This window comes from Pinus tabuliformis, chromosome 3_1, assembly GCF_031772625.1.
Source record: "Pinus tabuliformis cultivar Carrire ecotype Pingquan chromosome 3_1, CPIR1, whole genome shotgun sequence".
In the NCBI taxonomy this organism is placed as follows: domain Eukaryota; kingdom Viridiplantae; phylum Streptophyta; class Pinopsida; order Pinales; family Pinaceae; genus Pinus; species Pinus tabuliformis.
The window spans coordinates 825,747,761-825,764,466 of NC_142301.1; positions in this window are offsets into that span (position 1 = coordinate 825,747,761).

Here is a 16,706-nt window from a genome sequence, read left to right on the forward strand (position 1 = left end):
TATCTTCCGGGTCTCACCAGTTGTCTTGCTGCGCAGGAAGGCCTTTCCCTCGATGAAAACAACATCATACCCCTTGTCTTCTAACATCGCCACTGAGATGAGATTCTTGTTCAATCCTGGAACATGCATGACTTCCTTCAATACAAAGGGTTTACCAGACTCCCTCTCAAAGGAAATGGTACCGATACCGGTCGCACTGTATCTACCATCATCGCCCATCTCGATGTGCACTCCAAGATCTTTGTCCTCCAGATCAGAGAACAAATCTCTATCTCCCATCATGTGAAAAGACGCACCACTGTCCAGGAACCACACTGATCCCATCACACTTGAAACCAAGCATGCGATCAATGAAAAATCAAGCTCAAACTGAGAAGCTAAAGCCTCTCCCCCTGCAGATCCAGCAGCTTGCTTGTTCTTCTTCTTCTGCGGACAATTTGTGGCATAGTGTCCATGCTGGTGACAGTGAAAACACTTCACTTTGGACATATCCTGCTTCTTGCCTTTCGCACCAGACTGAGAAGCTTTCTTGCTCTTCCCTTTCTTTGCTTTGGCAGCCAAAGCACAATTCTCTTCATCAGATACCTTTGATGAAAATCCATTCTCACCTTTATTGTTATTGAGTTTATCCTTGAGCGCCAGGTCGCTCTTGCTTTGGAATAACATTCGCAATCTGTTGAAAGACATTTCAACAACACTGTTGCAAATTCGAATTCCACCAGCAACCAACTCAACTGCTTCCGATCTAGAATTCGTGAGTAAGCACTTCCTGAATAGTAGATCTGATGATCAACCCTCGCTTGATATCCCGTAAAAATCTCTTCTACAAATCAAGTTGCTCCGATACCATGTAGAAACTTTTTCTACAATTATCTAGCTCTGATACCATGTAGAAATTTTGAATAATTTAACACATATTCAATGGAGATTATCCTGATCATGTACTAATGCGGAAAACATACACAATACATAAGCTCCTCTACGTTGATCAAGAATATAGCAGCATCAATAACAATAAAACATCAAGAGCATTCACACATTAACACAGTATGTATCACGGGGAAAGCATCTCGCTAAAAACCCCACACTATCTGTATATTAATGATTGAGTCATGTAACATTACACAGCATAATACTTCTCACAAGTATCTCCACCTCTGTTACACACAATACAGCTCAGATCTGATCTCCAAATCTCTTCCACTGCTTGCCTGCCTCCACTGCTCAATACCTGCTCAAGAACTGATGAGAATTTCTTCCCAAACTCGTTTTTCACCTGCAAAATAGTCACTCACTCTTTGTGGACGTGAGCAAAGGCTAAAATGTGGGCCAAATACGTGAGCAAACTCATTGGCATACTCAATCCCTTGATTGTGCAAGATCTGGTGCACAACTATAGTCACAACTGATAGCAATCTGATTCTCTACCACCTGTCCCTGTTGAACTGAACATGCACTGACATGCAACTGAGTTAACTGATGTATTCTTTAGTTGTCTTATGAGTTAATAATTAGTTTAACAACTCATCATTAGTCTATCTACAGTTAGACTAACTACAACCAGTTTAACTAAGTTAAACTGAACACAACTCCATCAACTGTACCTCCAGTCCACTAAACTCAACTCACTTGAGTTCTAACTGAAGTCATGCATGCAACAACTCAACTGACTCATAAGAAAAACGAATTTCCTTCTGACAGCTGCATGTGCCACTTCCTTAGCTCAAACTGAAGTGCTCCAAGAGAATAAGATTAAGTTTATAGTCCAAATATTATTGTGAGATAATAATATTTGACTTTTCTATTTTTGACAGCCAGTCTAAAAATAGACTTGATCACTCACACTGTGATCACTCACACTTTCATAAAAAATAGAAGTCCATCTATTTTTCCCAACTTGATCAATCATCCATAAACATAGACATGATCCATATGTCTAAAAATAGACATAGTCTAAAAATAGACTTGCGCCAAAAATAACCTGCGGGCCCACTTAGTGAAGGCGACTCTTTTCACTAAGCTCCATCATCTTGTTGCAATCTCAACACAAGGGTAGTCCCTGGTCATCTCATTTATGATAAGGGTATTGAGGTATATCTAGACAAGATAGATATTATCATAGACCACCTTGCACCGAAAAAAAAAGGGAAGTGAGAGGGGTCCTAGGTCATGTGGGTCATTACTGAAGATTCATTGAGAATTTTTCTAGGATAGCTACCCCCCTTTTTTGATTATTAGCTAAGGATAGTGATTTCTCTTGGATTGAGGCTTGCTAATAGGATTTTGAGAATCTGAAGGAGAGATTAGTACAGGCACTAGTCTTGAGGGAACCTAATTGGTCCCTCCCATTCCACATCTCCTCAGATGCCTTAGATACTACCATCAGTGCAACATTGGGAAAAGAAGAAAATAAACAATCCTATGCCATCTACTTTGTCAGTAAAAACTTGTCATCTGTTGAACTTAACTATATAGTAACATAGAAAGATTTCCTAGTTGTGGATTTTTCTATTAATAAATTCAGACACTATATTACAGGATATGAAGTATTTATACACACTAATCACTCTACTATAAAATATTTGATGAATAAACCTTTAAATAGTGGTAGGATAACTAGGTGGTTGCTTTTACTACAGGAATTCAATGTTACAATAATTAATAGGCTAGGAAAATCAAATGTAGTAGCTGATTATCTTTCTAGATTGAATAATATTTGTTAAGCAATTCCTGTAGATGATTCATTTCTTGATCAACATATTTTTATTGTTTCAACGAACTCCCCTTGGTTTTACGATAGGACCTGAATTCAAGGAGATCTTTTCTACATAGGACCTAATATTATTATTCATAGATGTGTAAGAGAAGAGGATGTGTTTGATATCTTAAGATTCGCCCATGATGAGCCTTGTGGAGGCCATTTTGCTTACAAAAGGACAACATATAAAATCCTTCCCACATGCTACTTTTGACCTTCCTTGTTTAAGGATGCCAAACAATATGTTAAGCATTGTGATAGTTGTCAGCGAATGGGCCAACCTAGTCAAGCCAATGAGATTCCTTTATGCCCTCAAGTAATGTTAGAGCCCTTTGAAAAATGGGCCATTGACTTTGTGGGACCCATAGCCCCAACATCTTTAAATAAAAGACATATCTTGGTTTGTACATATTTTGTAACAAAATGGGTAGAAGCTAGAGTTGTTTCTTATGCTACTAAAAGAGTTGTTGTTGATTTCTTATTTAATGAAATTTTACTTGATTTGGTGTTCCACAAGAAATTGTTACTAACAATGGATCTCAGTTTGTTTCTAATATGGTAAAAGGAATTGTAGATCAATATAGGATTCATAACAAGAAGTCTACATCGTACCACCCATAGGAAAATGGCCAAGTAGAATCTACAAATAAGGTGATTGACTCCATCCTTACAAAAACAATAAATCTTCATAAAAAGGATTGGGAAAATAGATTACTAGAGGCATTATGGGCTTATAGAACTACTTGGAGGAACAACACAGGTCATACACCTTATGAGTTGGTGTACGGGAAACAAGTATTGTTGTCGATTGAATTCCATATTAAGACCTTTAGAACTGCAGTCTAGTTTGGATTAGATCTCGTGGAAGAACAAAAATATTTCCTTTTGTAGTTGAGTGAAATTAATGAGATGAGAAGGAATTTTGTTCAATAGACTAACTTGATGCAGCAACAATGCAGTAAATGGCATGACAAGTTAATCAAGAAAAAGCAGCTCCAACCAAGTAATTTTGTGCTTCTCTATGATTCAAAGTTTAAAATTTTTAAGGGAAAGCTTCATACACGTTGGTTGGGGTCTTACGAAGTGGTAAAATTCTTTGAGAATGGAGCAGTGGAGATAAAAACCATTGATGGACAGGGTATTATTTTCTTGGTGAATGGACATAGGCTTAGAGTATATCTTCATCCCACCACCAAGGAAGATTTCATGCATCAAGTACAACAACAGTCAGATTTGAAAATGGTAGGTAGGGGAGAGTACCAACCTGTTGTGGGTATCTTTTGATATACTCTTTTCCTAGAATAATTGAACAAAAAAAAAAAGCAGAAAATAAATAAATAATAATAACATTAATACCACATGACTGTGAAAACTAGCTTGCTAGCAAAGTTGTGTAGGGGTCTGCTTGAAAACCAACTCGTTGGCAAACAAGTTCCTTTTTAATAAAATGGGATGCCACTTGAATTTGAATGCATGACTAACTTACTTCTAAGAAGAAGCATGTTTCTTCAGGAAATTCTGGTGGCAGCAGAAACTTGACCCTTATTAAAGTTCAGAGAAAGTAGCACGATAAAAATTTAAGGAGGTGGCATAAAAAATCCTATTGCGGTTAATTGATTTACACAGGTCACAACATTATTTGATGGAGGGACCAACTATTCAAGGTGGATACTTTGTCTTTCTTCCTCTCCCTTTTCTGAAATTTCCCTCTGATTGCATCTTTATTCCTTAACATATAATGATGCCCTCCCTATTCTTCTATTAATTCCTTATTCCCACTTCTATTTTTTCCCTCTTGTACCCTTAAATTTTTCCCCTTGTCCCTTTTTATTATCTCCCTTTGGATCAATCTACCTTATTTTAAGTGTCCTTGATGATTTTCCTTCCCTTTTCTTATGTAATATCCCCATCCCACTTCTTCTTTTTTTCCCTCTTATTTTTCAGGTTCTGGCATCTTTGAAGCCTTGTATATTTCAGGACCAAAGCATAGTAACATTAGACCCTGGCGATTAATCCTCCTTAGCTCTGCAATTTTTTTTTTATATAGTCTAGCATAAATTCTTCAAAGACAAAATAATTGGTCACTATAGTACAAAAATCATTTTTATAACAAGTGCAAGAATATTTTTTATCACGTCATGGGTTGATTTTTTTTATGATAGTGCTGGAATTTTCCTTATGAATTGATTTTAATAAAGTGTAATAATTTCCTTTTCAAATGTCATAAGGATGGGTCATTTTTTATGACAATTATATGTAGAAAAAATTGTGACTTTATCCCGGGCATGAGTACCTAAACCTTCATCTTTAAAGTGGCCATTATTGTTAAGGGTTCTAAAGGAATATGAATGGTTAGCATAAAATTAACATAAAATCTAGGTGACCTCTTATCATTATAAGTAACATCCATCCCCATGGAATATCATCATGAAGGTTGAAATGCATGTATGGAGGCCATCCTGCTTATCCTTGTCATTATGTTTTAATACCACCACTAAACATATTCCCTCCCATCATGTGAGAATTGGCCACTATATACCATCCAAATATTTATGCCTTGGAATTATGACCTGTATGACCGTTATATTTTAAATGCTGGTGCTAATCATTATTTTATGCATGTTTTAGAAACTTTACCGAATTCATTGTTTTTAACTGAACCCCATAACCTCGTGGGTCATAACTATTATCTTGAGTAATAAGGGGTTAAGCATGAGGTGTCAGTGCAGGAATTGGGACATGGAAGGAGCTCGTATTTCAAATGAATGCATGGCATAGGAATAGTTTGATCCTTAAAATGAAGTCATTCTTGCACCATTCAAATTTCATTATAGTATTATGTCGATCTGTGAATGCAAGCATCGAAGTTATTTGAATTGTCAAAAGATTTATAATTATAGGTTGCATTGGCATCACAGGTACCATGGCACCAATGCGAATTGAACCATTCTCTGTCAAAGAAGTCGAGGGAACAGTAGAATATGAAGTTATCCTTCCCATTTTTCAAGAAGCGAGATGGCTTCCCTTCCTGTACAAGTTTAATGGCTATGATTCAGGGGTCACCAAGGCTTTTGCATAGAATTTTGATGGGAAGATGGTGACCATAGGCTCATTGATATTCAAATTGACAGAGAAATTCATCACGTAGGCCACTGAGCTTCCTGTCACAGGGGAACAATGGTTTAAAAAAGGAGAAATAGTGAAAGGAGTTTGTTGCTAGTTTCTGGTAGAGACAATATGTACAATTGATTGGAAGAAGGGAGTGGAAAGGAGTGAAATGATTGAGAAATGGAAACATTTGTTGTTTATCTTATAGAAATTCCTAACTTGTGAAGGTAGGTACTCCATGACTTACCTTTATCACATTCGTCTCCTGATGCACTTTGAGTCCAGCAAGTTAATTAATTTTCCATATTTCTTATTAAAGAGCCTAGAAAAGATGTCTAGGAGCGTCTAGAAAACTTCAGAGGATCAAGTAGGCTATAAATTGTGTCATTACGGGTTGATAAAAAATTTAATCAGTGAGGAATCGAAGAACAAGGGTTTTACTTGGGAGAAATTCTTGGATATAAATCAAAGTGGAGGAGCCATGAAGGTCATTAGCATAAAGAATTAGCATGGAAAGAAACACAGGGAGGCTAAGGAATCTAGGGTTACTGCGCTTTAGAAATAATAAAACCAACAAGGAGGATAATCTAAAAAGGTTAAGGAGTCCAAGATTGTTTGACCTCGACATCTGGAACAACATGAGAAAAAGAGTCAGAAAGAGAAGAAGAGTGTGACCCCTGAAGTTGTTGTGCTAGAACCACCCTGAAGGATAACACGAGGGTTACTAAAAAGATGTTATACTTATTCTCGTTGAAAGACATCAGGATCTCTTGGTTTGCCTGAAGTTGAAGTCAATAGGTATTCTGAATCAGATGGTGCTTCATTGGGAGAGCCTCCATTGGATATCCCTGAAAGAAATGATGGAATGTTTAGTGATAAGGTTTCAGTTTGCCAAAAGAAGCACGATCTTGATGAAAAAAATATCTGCCTTTTAACAGGAGTATTAGCAATGGGTACCCCTATTACTAGTCATGAGCGACGAGAAGAAGAACATGAGGATGATACTCCTATGGTGTCTATAATGAGAAAATTTAAAAAGCAAAAAGTGGTCCATGAAGGAATTCAAGAACAGAGGGAGCAAGAGCACGAGGAATCTATTCCTCTTGCATATGTAATGAAAAAAATGCAGAAACAAAGAAAAGTTCATGAGCAGAAGGAGAAAGAATTGAAGGACTCTGTTCCTGATGTACCTCATGTGAATAAGTCAGAGGAAAATTAGAAAATAAGACAACAAGTTCAAGAGTTGGAGGTGTTGAATAGGTGTATTAAAACTCAGAATGCCACATTGACCACTAGAAATGAAGAGTTTCTTGTAAGGGTGGCTGGAATGAAGGAGCAAGTTAAGAAATAGAGAATTCAAGTGACCTACATGAAAAATCATGCCAGGAGGTTCAAAAGACAAGTAAATAAGATCCAAGTTGAAGGCTCCGAAATTAATATTCAAATTCAAAAATGAATAGGCGGGATTTAAAATTTCTGTTTTTTGCAGAGTTTAGTAAGCAGTTGTGTGAGGACACACAACAAGATGAGGTTGGGGGAATGTTAGGCCCTATAATTGTTCTAATTTTTACCCAAATACCCCTGCCTTAACCTTTGTTACACAAATCAAACAAGCCTCCATGCATACATTTTTAACCTCTCTTATGTTTCTTTGGGTATAATGGATAAATGTTTTCTTATCTATATTAAAAGGGTCAAATAGATTAATATTTTAACCCAAAGCTTACCATCATGTTACCTAAAATATCTCTTGCAATGGTTGTCACTAATTTCAAAATCAATGTGTTATGGTACAGGAAGATCATATCCTGATATTCCTTCACTAAAGAAGGGAGACCGTTGGATTCGACAATTTGACTGAGAATTTGATGTGAGCTATCAAGGAAGGAATCACACGATTCTACTCCTAGTCTTCAGAATAGTTTTTTTTATTGGTTTCCTGCAAATGGTTCGAGTAAAACAAAGTATGCAAGGGTTTCTATTGTTAGGAGTCAGTTGGTAACAAGATGTATTTTTGTGTCTGGCTTGATATGGCCAAGAGCCTGTGTAAAATGTATATATATCTAGATACAGGAATATATAGGTTAGTGATACTATGGAAATTTCTTGTGTTGATACTTTGAAGGCATGTATTGTCATAACCTCCTCTGGATTTGGATCTGTTATTACACTGAATGTATGGAGCATAGACTTTTTTTATCAATAAAAGGATCTTAATTCCAGGTTCATGAATTTTTTTTTTTCATGTATATTTTTAATCTGTCTCGCATAGCCCACTGGGCTTTGGATTGATGGTGAATGGGTGCGCTGTTAAGGCACTCCTTGTGAAAGGTCACCAGTTCAAATCCCCCGTGGGTACTTAGCTGATTGGCTAGGGCTCAACCAACCCAACTTGTTCTCCAATAAATCGTTTGTTGTGTGATATATTATGTGTTGAAGATGGTGTGTGTGTGTGTGTGCATTTTCGATTTCTTGTGTTGGGTGTGTGTGAAACAACAAGAAACCTTGTGCATTATTTGTGAGGAATGGTAATGACTCAGATTTGAGATTTATTTTCATTTTTAAGAGTTATTTCTTGAATGAGATGTTCAGAAATCATGGGCATTCTTTATGAGATGTAGTAATGATTCAAATTTGAAAGTGTATTTTTTCATTTTTGAAGTTATTTCTTGAAAAAAAGTTTAAACCGTAGCACGTAGTTTTGTAATAGTTCTTTTATCTGAGAATGAAATGAGACTTGGAGATTGGGTTGATGGTGAAAAATATCTTTTTCGAATTGAATATTTAGTTTCACAACTGGAATATGCATATTTAAGTTTGATTGACACACATCGAATATCGCTCCTGGTAAATGAATGATGACTAATGATATTGTGTTAAAAACCTTAAGGATCTCTGTATGAAACTACATATTAGTGAGTGGGTTTACTCTCTTCTGTAAAGTTTTATGATTTGAATGATACATAGTGTCACTAGTTCTATGAAGCCCAAGATAGCAACTCAGTTTCCTTGATACTTTCAGTGCAGGGACAAAGTCTTCTTTGTTATTAAACTATCATTCTAAGTTCCTTATTCTGGGTAAACTATATCATATTCTCACATAAACATAGATTGATTTCGAACAAGGGTATTGATTAAACAGGATCAATGTATGGTGGAATTTGATTGGTGAGGAATTCTTTTGTCTTGCATGCATTGGTGTGAAACATTTCCTTTTTGTTTGATGAAGTTTCTATTCCATGCCGAGATTTGGTTGTCAGTCACAAAAAAATGTGTGTTGAGTCTGAGAATTCACTTTTAATTTAAGCAAGCTTTTATTTCACACCAGAATAACTAGTTTGTCACACAATGTTATTTGTGTAGGAACATAATCTTTTGAGAGTGCAAGAACAAAGTTTGTTTAAAGTACAAAAATAAAATATTTCGAATGGTTGTTTAGTACAAGAACAAAGTTTTAATTTGATTGTTTATGCCATTGAATCCCGAGTTCATTTGTTTTGATATGAAATGTTTTTGAAAAGTTTCTGATTGTTATTTTGTGTGGAGATCCAATTTCTGGAGTGGTTTTGGTGTTACTGTGTGAACAGTGCGGGAATAGTAGTCAAGGACTTTATTTGAAGCCTTTTTCAACCTGATTAATTTAATTGTTGGGATAGAGATATGATTTACAAAAATTGTCCAGAACCTTTGGCATTGATTTTTCTATGCCTCGAAGTCTACAAGGCCCTGGTTTGACAAGTAAATGTTGTGAATTGAATCTACAATTCCACCAACCAACATAGTGAAGCTCCAAGTCTTCACTAACGCATATTGGGAAGGGAGTCCATCAAACATGGAAAGTACTTTAGGTGTTATCTTTAGTGTTGGGTTTGCAACTATTTCCTGGTATAGCATGAAACAAAGGTTTGTGGCACTCAACTCAGTAGAGGCTGAATACATGGCAGAGGGTTAAGCAACATGTGAGGCCATATGGATGAGGGAAATACTTGTGGATCTTTTCATTCAGGAGATGAATTTGAAGGTGATTTATTGTGATAATCAGAGTTGTATTAAATTATTTGAGAATCCAATATTTTATAACAAGTCCAAGCACATTGATATCAGGTACCATCACTTGCGAGATTATGTGTAGAGGATAATTATGATGCTACAGTACATTCCAACTAAGGAGTAGGATGTATATATCTTGACAAAGGCATTATCAAGAGGTAAATTTGAATTCCACAAGTGTAGGATAGGGGTGGTGAAAATTCCCTTTCTTTTTAAGAGGGATTTAGAAATTGTAGCAAGAAAGGCTCAATTTGACTTATTCCTTAGTCAAATTGAGTAATTCAATTTTCCACATTAGTAGGATGACTTGGATTGTAGTTAGTTAAAGTGACATGGCCTTGTCTACTAGTTAGGTTAGTAAATTCCGGTTATAGGCTCTGAATAGAGTTGTGTAGGTAGTGATTGCTAAAATTTAGCAATTTAGTTCAGTTATTTTCAATTTAACTTATTTAATTGAGCTCAAGTAATTAATTGAGTCAGTTGAAGGTCAATTGAATAGTAGAATTGTTGTCAACTCAGTGATCTCTCAGCTAAACTAGTTAATCAACTAAAAATAGCCCAGACATGCATGAAATTCGATTTGCTAGGCTGGAGTGAAGGAAAAGGCACATTGTAATCATCAATCATATACTATTTGAGTGTACAAGCTTGGCAGTTAAGAAGGTGATCAATTCCTTGGGATTTGTGCAAGGAAATAGGGAATTTTCCTATCTTTTAGGAGCTAATTTCCTCAAGGATTGTGCAAGGAAATAGGAGGAAGTTGGAGGCTTGAATTAGCTAAGTGTTGGCTAGAGAAGGACAATTAGTAGGAGAACAAGTTTTCTTAGTTGGGTTCCACTATAAATCATTGTGTTCTTGTTCTTTTAGTGGTCGCATGTGTTTCTAAATTTTGATTTTCATTCTACGCAATTGTAGAGGAAATTTGTAATCTCTTGTTTTCAGTTCAAATTCATCAATAGTAGCAAATTTCTATTAATTTCTACATCTCATGCCTAGGGGAATCTATGGAAACTGTAAAGCTAATAAGAAATGGCTTGTTGCATTGACTTTTTCTTATTTTATAAGTGGCCTTTTGTTTACTAACTCCAATGCTTGGATCTTGGATTGTTATTTGTTGTAGAGTTTGTCTTGGAAAGGACAAACCATGTGTGTGAGAGTATTAGAGAAACACATTCTCCACCTTTTGTAATTCCCTTCATTTAAAAATATCCTTCTTCCCCTCATGCACCATCTCCTCTCCCCTAGCATCCCCTGAACTCTATATTTCATAATGACATTTTTTGATGATTTTATACTGTGGTTTTAGGCTCACTTTTCATTATATCTAAATTGAGTTTGTGCTAATAAGAATTTAAGAAGATATTTTGAATTAAATTGATACACGTAGAATTATATCTATCACTTTGTTTGAATGTGTAGGTCACTCAAGAAAACTGGCTTACATTATTTCACCCTAGGATACACCAAGAGATATATCAACATGGCACCAATATCGAGTATATCCTCCCTTTCTTTTCTTCAATTACTTTCTCATTCAATGTTATTTTGGTTCTTAATATAATTTGGAAATTTAGAAAGAACACAAGTACCACCCCTTTTATTTACCTATTGTTTTTGTCAAGAGAAATTACCTTATTGTGGGATTAGTGTGAGGATATTACCTGAAATCCTAAACAACAATATCTATGATAGTTTACATATCACTCAACATCGGTTTCCCAAGTGTATTTAATTCTTTCATTGTCGTTTGTGTTCTCAATGCCCTAGGTTCAATGTCCTAGGATTCTTGAGCATTTAGGGTATCATAAGAATCCTTGGCATTTTAAGTGTTAAATGAGTATCATATGTGATCATGTTATTACTAATGAATTATTGGGTTTGAACAAATATATCTATCATAAGATTTTTTTTTTTTTTTTTTTTTTTTTTAAAAAGTCATATCTCTAATCATGTACTAAATTATTTGTAATCTAATAAAGAACATTTTCAATATGGTTTTTCCTTACTATGATAAGACTTCCCACTCTAAGCCTTTGTGTTGATGTGATAAGTATATGCTCTATTAATATTATGAATTTTATTTTATTATTCTTTCTTTTATACTAACACAATAAGTATTTTTTATGATAATGAATAAATAAAAATATGGTTAACATTTTTATAAAACTATCATTTATTAAATAAAAATGTCTATATATTTATTTTAAGTAATGTCATACTTAGAATTTAAATGCATTTCCATTATGATACTGCTAAAAGTAAAGTAAGAAAGCATTGTCACTCCCGTAAACATGATATTTCCTTACACATTTTTTGTTAAGTAATTTAATTTTAAATATTTAATTAAAACTCCTCACATAAATAATAATAATAATAAATTAATTATAAAGAAAAAAAAGTTATAAAACAACAATTGAAAATTATTAATTTTTCGAAATTTTTGAAAATAAATATGTCTTTCTAAATGCTTTGTAATATTAATGCACAACTATTCTCCCTCATTGAGATCCACGAAATAATTTGTAGCACTTAAAAAAAATCTACGAGGAACTTGAACTTATATTCATTTTAAATTATATTCACTTTTTATATAATTATGCACATGGTTCATGATATCATTTTCCTGAGGTTTTTCTTATTACTCTTTAAACTTAAATATTGGCATGAAGGAAAAAGATAAATACCCACAATTAGAAGGTTTTCATAGGTTCTATAGCTTTTTTTTCATCAACTGATCTTCGCTGGAGCACTTCTAGATAATTAAGAGGTAACGAGGAACTTGAACTTATATTCATTTTAAATTACATTCATTTTTTATATAATTATGTATATAGTTCATGATCTCATGTTTTTGGGTTTTTCTTATTACTCTTTACGTTTAAATATTTATGGTTAAGTATTGCCTAAGAAAAAAGATAAATACCTGATAGGTTTTGTAGCTTTTTTTGTCAACTGATCTTAGCTGAAGCACTTTTAGATAAATGTCAGCATTTTTTAATTTTATAAATTTGGCATCAACCTCATTTTTTAACTGAGATTGCTCATGATTATATTTTTATTTTCACTTCAATTATTTATGTATGTATATTTTCTAAGATTGTTAAAAGGTTTTAAGGTTTTGATATTAGGTAACAATGGATGCATACAATATGATCAACTTTTTTTATGTTTAATAAAATAGAAATTTGTTAAGTTATATGGTGTAAACCAATCTAGATTTATCTTAACTTTGGATCTACCAAGTGCCGAGAGGGATCAAATATCTTTTCACTCTAAAAGCCATTTGCATATAGGCTATATTCTACATGAATAGCATGGGTCATTTTTATTTTTATTTTTATTTTGTTTTTATAGGGTTGTTTTTATTTCATTATTTTTATTTTTCTTTTATTTAATTTTATTTTAAATGAGTTAAAATGTTTACATTACATTACATTAATCATTTTTTTTTATTTTATGTAATTTGACTTAGTCAAAATTTTAAACATTACATTACAACATCTCTACCATATTGGGCTAGAGAATGTCTTTGGGCGCAATATGTTTTATGTAAAGAATAATGTCTTATTATGAAAATGAAAATATATGTCACATTTTTTTGTTGGTCAAAGGAACAACATTATATTATCATTAGTGAAATCCATAGTACAAAAATAGGCTGCATGCCCCACTTAGCTTCGTTACATTCAAAGGGGAGAGAAAATGGTGCTAGAGATAACAGAACATGCAACCATAAAACCATTATTTATGATAGGCTTACTAGCCTTACATAACAAAATGACAACAAAAAATACCAAGAACTTGAGATAATAATGTCATAGAGGGTGGTGAGGCAGAAGTTCGTGGAGATTGTTATAGAAATTTTTGGGCCCTACAACCCCAAGCATGAAATGTCCATAAATCAAGGGCTCCTAAGTCCCTAAAAGTGTTTTTCTAACCCCTAAAGGAACAAGGTCAACAGATTACAACTTCTCCCAGAAGTTCTCCATGAAAAACTGCTCAAAATTGGTCAAAACAGGATCATTTTAGCAGCTCCACTGGCTAAGTGCATTGCATCTCACCTAAATACACTGTGTGGGTGCGTTGCATTTCAAAAATCCCTTCTGTGGGGTGCGATGGGCAAGAAATGACAAATGGCAGTGTCATTCCGCGAGGTGGAGACGCAATGGAAGCTTCCATAATCTTCTCCTATGACACTTGCCTCACTGAATTCGACCAAGGATGAGTAAGAGACCATCAATCTCCAAGTGGAAGCAAGAACTATCAGAGGGAAGACACTAATCAAATCATGAGCTGACTCATCTCCATTACAAACATTTATATATGGATCCCTCATTCCAGAGATCTAGGGGCTGGAATTTTGCATATTGTAAGGAATTGCTATTGGTTTCTTGAGACAAACATCAGATTGTTGGGTGATCTAAGCTTTGTTTGAGGTGAAGAGGGGCTTCTTTGCTGGGAGGTTGATGTTGGGTTAGAACAACTGGTTGTAACTCCTCTTGGCTCTTTTCTTCTTTATCAATAAAAGCTATTCGAGTTTTCCTCCATGCTTTTGTGTCATTGATGCTTGCTACATTTGTATGGTCAATTTACATTTGATCCTAGATTGTTTATGATTATAGATCCATGTCTTTGTATAGTGCTATGCTTCTGTGATCTTACAGGTGCTTTGTGAAGCTGGGTGTGCAAGGGAGTAGGTAGCTGAAGACTATCAAAGAAGAGAGGGATCAAATCATGAGATTAGCACAAGACAGAGGTTGGTCTTTCTGTTCATCTCTATCTATAATTCATAAACGAAAAACGAAAGTAGTTTTTCTCTGTTTGTTTCTAAGGCAGTTGTCACACCTTAGTGGGATAGAGCAGTTCTATATAGACACTTTTCCCTGTAAGAAAATGGCGACTCCACTAGGGAGATAATTAGTTTGTTTGTTTATCATTCTTTGTTGTTTGTTTCATAAACTTACAAGTAGCATTCGAACTGCATTTGCCATAACGAATGCAAAGTAGATAACTGCTACTTCAATCCATCTACTGGATCTATTTATGATTTAAACAATTGATTCACAAACTATCTGATTGCCCTTGTGATAGCTCTTAGATCCTCCTTAGATCTACCCCTGATTGTTGCATTACTGATTGCTTTTTGCTCGGCCAAAACCCAAGAACTGAACTGAAAACTGTGACAAAGAACCCAAACAAAGTCTCGTTTCTGGCCTAGCGCAGGTACTGTTCATAGAATCTGAATTTCAACACACTTCCCGAATGGACAAGCTGCGCTGCATTTCAAGTTCTCTGTGTTACAGGTGCGCTGATCAGACTAGCTCTGTGCAGTTTTGGCTTCTGTGATTCATTCTTTCCAGTTCTATTCCTGAATTTTGCTGCCTGTAATCAGTATATGTCTGTTTGAAACCCATTTTCCTTGCTATTATTCTGCCTCCTTTGTACAAAATAATTGTAGCTATTTTTGTGTGTTTGTTGAGTCATTTACAGTTCTCCTTTGCAAAAGTAGCATAATCGTATTGTCGTCCTTTGATTTGAAACTATTGCAAGTGTCGATTTGAATGGTAGGAAAGAGTTTGATTGCTGTTGATGGTCAATTATCCTTTTACTATTTCTTTTGGTCTGAATTTGTAATTTTCTAGTGTCGAGAATAAGTATTCAGTTCAAAATCGTAAAGTGTTGTGATCGTCTCCATTTTTTGATTTCGAAAGGAAACTTATTGATATTTTTCGCTTGAAAATAAATTCAAATTTGTGCATCAACTTTCTTTTTAGCATTCATATACTAAGAAAGTCGAAAACAAATACATGCATGTGCATTTTCATATAGACAGTCTGATTGGCTTAATTTAGGAAAGTGCATTTAGAGTGTGATCTTTGCTCTTCGTGAAAAGATTTTGTCTTTCTTTTCTTTAGTAGCTAGGATTTTCATTGCACAAAGAAGATAAAAAGTTTGTTTATCATCTTAGATTTCATTTTAGGAATTACATCTACATCTCGCGGTGAACTTGAAAGGCAAACTTCATAAACAGGATCAACTTAAAATAAATTCAATGAATCTAACAACGCTTTGGAACTTAACGCAAAACATTTAGAAGTCTAGGCTAGAGACATATTCCGGCATCGTAAAGCCTGGTAACTATTGTTCTCACTGATGGTTGGGTGATTCCTCCACTTTGAGACGATAAGTGCCAGTACGGACTTGTGCTCCCACGTACCATTGAGTATATTTTGGGAGACCCCAATAGGCTTAATCCTTTATCCATAGGAAGTCGTGTCTGCCACCCTATCGATCACAATGCACTAAAAAAATCATTTGGGAATATTGATTGCCGTACCGTAAAAAGTATTCTGCAGTTTTGCGATTGGTTTGGTAATCCCTCTACCTAGATTTCCAGAGCAGTCCCTTTCGTTCCTTTTCAGAATCCTTAACAGAAAAGGTCCATCTGAGCACTTGTCACTTCAGGCTCATTAAAAATCGGAGGAGACTAGAGTCATCTTTTGTTTTTTCTCGACTCTTAAAAATTGAGAAAACAAGTTGTGTCAAAGCGTCTAAAATTTATTTTAAACTGAATACTCATTACCCCTTTCCTACGTTGATCTTGGGTTGAGAAAATGGAGTCCACTAACCAAGGAATTCCCCTTGGAGGAAATCCTAGTCCCTTCTCCTCTTGGGGAGATGTTGGTGCACCCCATATGGCCACATTTTCGCTTCCAGGACTGACAATTGGTTTGCCTGTATGGCTCTTCTCAACCTCTGTCGTTGAGAACACCACAATTCCTGAACAATC